This window comes from Clarias gariepinus, chromosome 1 (assembly GCF_024256425.1).
Source record: "Clarias gariepinus isolate MV-2021 ecotype Netherlands chromosome 1, CGAR_prim_01v2, whole genome shotgun sequence".
Taxonomy (NCBI): domain Eukaryota; kingdom Metazoa; phylum Chordata; class Actinopteri; order Siluriformes; family Clariidae; genus Clarias; species Clarias gariepinus.
Genome location: NC_071100.1, coordinates 50,358,094 through 50,364,445, shown reverse-complemented (window position 1 = coordinate 50,364,445; position 6,352 = coordinate 50,358,094). Strand labels below are relative to the sequence as shown.

At 39.6% G+C, this 6,352-nt stretch overlaps 3 non-coding genes across 3 annotated transcripts; all 3 read right to left on the bottom strand.

Annotated features, from left to right (window-relative positions):
* Positions 1 to 1,448: 1,448 nt before the first annotated feature.
* trnat-ugu (transfer RNA threonine (anticodon UGU)) lies at positions 1,449 to 1,521 on the bottom strand. Its single transcript has one exon. It is a non-coding gene; the product is annotated as a tRNA-Thr (tRNA).
* A 1,030-nt stretch (positions 1,522 to 2,551) lies between these two features.
* Positions 2,552 to 2,624, bottom strand: trnat-cgu (transfer RNA threonine (anticodon CGU)). Its single transcript has one exon. It is a non-coding gene; the product is annotated as a tRNA-Thr (tRNA).
* Positions 2,625 to 5,889: 3,265 nt separating this feature from the next.
* Positions 5,890 to 5,962, bottom strand: trnat-cgu (transfer RNA threonine (anticodon CGU)). Its single transcript has one exon. It is a non-coding gene; the product is annotated as a tRNA-Thr (tRNA).
* Positions 5,963 to 6,352: the final 390 nt, after the last annotated feature.

The following is a 6,352-nucleotide window of genomic DNA, read 5'->3' as shown; positions in this document are numbered from 1 at the left end:
TCTCTAATCCTAACGCACACGCATTAAAGTGCCATCCTTCTGCACGACGCGTAAATCCACGTGTCAGTCCTGGGTGACGCTCTCACGATGCGCTCCATGATGCGGGTTCGGTCCGGTCCGGTCCAGAACGCCTCTCATCTCCTCTCATCTCCTCGGGCAGAAACACAGTGAGAGCTCGGTTGCATGAGAAACGCACAAACATTCCCCCACTTCCATCATCACACCGTTCAGGAGCAGCGTATAGCCACTGGGTCTGTCAATCATACCTCTTAGGGGCGGGGCCAGACCGAGTAGGCGGGTCGAAGCGCTGAGAGCTGTCCAGTGCTGAAAGCGACAACGAGCCCGACTTTGAGGATCACTCCTCACTGAGGATATCATGGAGTCACTTTATAAATCAATAGATTATATAAACTCACCACTATAGTGCAAGAATGCGAAAAGAAAAATACAAAAAGTCAGAATTTAACTACATGAGCACTATTTTAATATTTAATGCAGATTGAACAGAATAAGGGCGGAGTTAGTATATAGGTTAGTGTTGGTGGTTGGCACTGTGGCCTCGCACCTCCAGGGTTCAGGTTCGATTCCCGCCTCAAGGTCTGTGTGCGTGGAGTTTGCATGTTCTCTCCGTGCTTGGTGGGTTTCCACCGGGTACTCCGGTTTCCTCACCCATGCAGATTAGACTGATTGTGGCATCCCCAAATTACCTGTAGTGTGTGAATAAGTTGGTGTGTGTGTGTGTATGCGTGGCTTGCGATGGTTTGGCACCCAGTCTGGGGTGTACCTCGCCTCATGCCCTAAGTCTCCAGAGATAGACTCCACACCCCTGCATATATACAGTGTGTATATGTAGGCCTATATATATATACGTATGTATACAGGGTAAAGCGGTAAAGACAATAAGTGAGTGAGTGAACCATAAAATAAAATTGTGATACAACAATGCTCTGCAAAAAATTCTAATGCTAAAATTGTGCACTAGTTCTTCAGCTTTTAGAGTAGACAGAACTACCCTAAACTACTAAATAAAAAATAAATAAATAAATAAAATATATAGATAAAACCGCAAAGAACTAAGCAACCTGTTAAAGACAAACCTCAGAGCTTTGTTCTGTTTTGCTCTTCTTGACCACCAGGGGCGCTGTTCCAACTGCTGGATACCTCCTTAAACGTGCCAGACCTCACAGGTCTATGTTTGTGTTGCTATCCTGAGCTCAGGTTATTGTCTGTGTGGAGTTCTCACCCTTGTTGTACTTTAACAGAACCTTAAAGAACCCATATCCATTCCATATTTAGAAGGCAAAAAAAAATTGCAAAATTGCATTTCACAGATCAGAAGAGCGAAATGGTTCAAGGTATACCATCTGCTGGAAGAGCCTGGAGTGTGAGATTCATTTTATTCTAAAACATTGGAATCCATTGCTTATTGTCTTTAAAAACAAGCTTGAAGGCTCCAGTGAGAATTGAACTCACGACCCCTGGTTTACAAGACCAGTGCTCTAACCACTGAGCTATGAAGCCCTGTGGAGCCTGGCTAGTTGTATGACTTGTTAAGGTGATTCACACCCAGGAACGTAAACAATGTCATTCTACATCTAACATTCTACATTTAAACACAAAGGGTGTGACTGCTTTCATAAACATTTCTGGCTTTGCTTCTGAGCGTGTTACCGACACTATGCATGTTCTTCCTGTAATTCTATACTAAATCTCCACATCACGCAAGAGCTTCCACTTACCTCGTCCTTAGACCATCTAATAGCATTACCAGGTCCTCTATTTCTAATCTTACAGTAAATGGTTCTTTAATGGTTCTTTAAAGCCACAGCTTCATAAAAAGGTACCCACTCTGTTGTTCAAACTAGTTTCTATTGTTTCAGGTCCTAACCTTAAACCTTTTCTGGTTTCTGGTCTTCTAGGATTTTTTCCCTTCTTCTTTTAGCATCTTTCTTTCTTTCTTCCTCTCTTTTTTTTTAAAAAATTCTTATCATTTGCTCCAGTTCTCATTTTAAAGCTTTCTTCTTCCTGGCCATCATGTTTTTTTTTTGTGTGTGTGTGTGTGTGTTTTTTTTTTTTGGGGGGGGGGGGGGGGGGGGGGGTTGGGATGGTTGACAAATAGTTCCTATATGTTTCCAGTCTTATATTATATATCTTATACTCTTTGAAACATAAAAAATATTCTTTAAGAGTTAATTTGATAGTTATTACAGGTAAAGGGACAAACTAAATACATTTTTGAGATTCTTCCAGGTTTTTGTTTTCCTTGGCTCTACATTTCCTTCATTACAGCTCTAACATTAAGGTTATTTGGTTGCTGTCATTAACTGTTCAGTGATGGGGATTTGAACGTAAAACCCTTTAAAACTGGGAGCATCCACAGTAAACTCATGGCTCTTCATCCTGTCCATAAGGTGGCACTCTAAGCACTAGCATATGATCAAACTCACGAGAAGCACCGCAGCAGTGTTCACAATTCTCAGTTCCTAACATTTATGTTAAGAAGCTGAGTCACACTGTGAGATCTGCTTTATACCTTAAAAACACCACCTGTAGGCCCCAGTGAGGATTGAACCCACGACCCCTGGTTTACGAGACCAGTGCTCTAACCACTGAGCTATGGAGCCCTGCTCACTACAGGCTCTACTGAAGCTTTAGGTCAGGCAAGAGCTTTGAAGCTCCTAACAGTGTTCTTCAGCGGCAACAGATCTGTATAAATCTGAAATTGGATCATGGTCTGTTTTAGCTGTAACATTATCATTATTAGTTTTTTAAAACATTTTAGCTAAGTTCTCATCAAATTAGTAAACAGGCCCACAAGAGACTAACCACAGGCACTACGAGTGACCTTACTGATCTTTATGCGGTCCTCGTAGGGCTATCTACAGCACCAGGTAGTCTCCATCCAGTATCCTTGGTTCTTGTTTGTTTGTTTTTTTATTGATCGTTTTGCTCTATTTTTCTGTCCTTGGCCAAATATTACTTGCGTTTCCTCATTCTTAGTCTAAGGGTTTGAATGATTTATTCATAAGAATACATCCTAGTGTCTGAGATTGCATGTATACAAGTTTGTTCTTGCTGCGTCTATAAAAGATTCCAGTCAGTCAGGTCTGTCCTGATCTGTGTTAGCGGAGCCTGGGTGAGGGGAATTTAACAACAGACTCCATTGACTCATGTGTCAGTGTATTTAAATATGTAAAGAACGAGTGAGATGTTGCGATAGCTTGTGCCCATGATGGCTAAGTGCTCAGGTGATGACAGGCTGACTTGCATCATTACCTAACAGGAGGGAAAATGAATAAAAAGAGCTAAAATATTGCCATCTTATTCTACTATAGTTTATCTTACTAAATATTGATCAAATATCTCCCACCCACGTCCAGCCGCCATGGTAATGAGATACTGAAAATGTAGCTACTGTGAGAAGGGAAACATTGTCATGGGTCAAAGCAACTCCAAAACAGCTGCTCTTATGGGATGTTCGTGGTCTGCAGTGCTCATGACGAACCAAAAGTGATCCATGGAAGGAAAACCGGTGAACTGGTGACAGCGTCATGAGTGGCCAAGGCTCACTGATGCACATGGGGAGTGAAGGCTGGCTCGTGTAGTCTAGTGATGGGTCGTTCATGAACGATTTGTTCTTTAATGTGACTAAGAAAAACGAGTAGTCTCGGAGAGTGATTGGTTCATTGAGAGATTCTTTCTCAATGACTCTTCTAGTCCGAGTCATTCGTTCTTTTGTCACGTGACATATGACTAATTGATAAAATTGATCTAAAAAAAAGATTGGTTCATTTTGATGAACGAGATCCAAAGAACCGAGTCAATAAAATGACTCAAACTTCCCATCACTAGTGTACAGTGTAGTTTGATCCAATAGAAGACCTGGTGTAGATCAAACTGATGAAAAGGTTTATGCTGGATGTGATAGGAAGCTGTCAGAACACACGGAGCATCACTGTTATGGTGGCAAAAGGGGTGGACCTACTCAATATTAGGCAGGTGGTCATAACGTTATGTCTGGTCAGTGTGTGTGACGAATAAAGGCTGAGCTGAATATGTTATCTAACATTATTCAAAAAAAAAAAATTTGTTTATTTAATCAACCAGATACCTGCAGTTAGCTTCTTAGTGAAGCCAGAATTTTTATGTAATGATGTAATGAAACTTAAATATACTTGTATAATAAAATTTATTTTATTATATTTATTATAAGTTTTTTTTTAAAGGTTTTCAAAGTGCTAGCTAGCTTAATACTTAGCTTGGTGTAGCTTGTTACATCGTTTTTTTAGCATCAAATCTGGAAGACATGATCACGAAAAACCTCCAGATGTTCTATTCACAGACACACACACACACACACACACACACACACACACACACACACACACACACACAAACTCACACATTTATACACACAAACAGCAAACAAACACACTTGCTAATTGCTTCATGCACAACCTGCCAGACATCATTAATTAAATGCTGATGCTAATGGTGTCTTTAACGCCAGCTTCTGTGTTTAAATCAAAGCCGTTAAGGCGTGAAACAGAGAGAGAGAGAGAGATAGATAGAGAGAGAGCAGGATGGACATGTTAGCTCTGTGAAGCGTTAAGACTCTGAAGAGCTAAATATAGCCATGTGTTCCTGTGTATGAGCTGAAGGAGCAGACCCGGAGCTCCACACCTTCTCTACACATTACATTTCATCATCACGTCAATATTTACACTACAGGAGATTAACACTCGGACCCCGTCACCACCCGCCTGCCACCCTGGTGCTGTACGGTGCAGGACGCAGAGGTTCACTGTGCCTGAGCTTACTGCTCACCCCGGTAGGAGCTCATGGGATTTATTCCTTAAACACTGGAATCACTTAACACTCGAGTTAGAAACAAAAAATTATGTAAGAATTTATATAAGCACTTATATAAGTCATGTTCCTCAGGAGCGTCTACATTTACTCTCTTCAACTTTTTATTCTATTCTTGCTTTACACACTATTGCATTTAATCAGATTGTGATTTTGCTCAGTCATTGTTTTACACCACTGTATTGTTTATTATATCTCCTGTACTGTATTCCATTACTGCTTCATTTAACTGTACTTTATTATGTCTCTCCTCTGATCTTCTCTGTTATTGCCTTACACTATTCTAATTTCATGCAATCTTACACTCGCACCACTCGCTGTACGCCGCCTAATGCCCCGAGTCCCCTTGGCTCCAGGCCTCCCACGACACTGTCTACAGGATAAACACTATACAGAACGAGTGAGTGAGAATGAGCACAACCTTATACTCTATTTTATTCTGTTTCATTGATTATTTGTATCATATTATATTTTATATTTTTGAATCCTATTTGTATTTTTATTCTATTCCTATTTTTTGGTATATTATATTTATATCATAATATAATAAATTATAAATTATATATAATATAAGTTATATAATATTATAAATAATTATTTTATAATATAATTTAGGGGTTTTCTTATTTAATTTTATTTAAAAATTAAATTAAAAACCTTGCTATTCTATTATTATTCTATATTTCTATTTTATATTTTTATGATTAAAAACAGTAACAAGATTAAATTCATTTACAGTCGTAAAGCTGAGCACAGTGATGATATAAAAAAGCACACTTTTAAATTAGATTAAACTTTGTCACTGTACATTTGTGGTACAAGGCAATGAAGTACAGTTATACTGGAAGCATCCACACAGTAACCTCACTGCTCTTCATCCTGTCCATACGGCACCATCCATCCTCATCATCAGCAAATGAGAAGCACCACAAATGTTCACAATTTTCAGGTCCTAACATTTATGTTAAGAACCTGAATCAGGCCTTGAAATCAGCTTTCTACCTAAAGAACACCTCCAGTAGGCCCCAGTGAGGATTGAACCCACGACCCCTGGTTTACGAGACCAGTGCTCTAACCACTGAGCTATGGAGCCCCACTCTCACTGCTATTACACACACATTTAGATGAATCGTCTTTAGGGATTTAGAGCATCAGCATGAAACTGGGCCAACATAAACTCGAGACATTGAGGATGCAAAATTGAGGTGCCAATCTATCACAGGGCACACACACTACTGGGAAACAAAGTCACCTAACCTGCAGGTCTTCAGGAGGCAACCGGGTAAACTCCATACACACAGAGATGGGAATAAAAGCCAGACCCTGGAGGTGCAAGACAACAGGGCTAACAACCAATACACCACGGTGTCTCTGTTCCTTATCAGCTAAACACTTTAAAACGTATTTATAGAACTTTTAGATTTTACAAATGTTTTATTATTTTTGTTATTATATTTTATTATAATATAAAAAAAAATATATA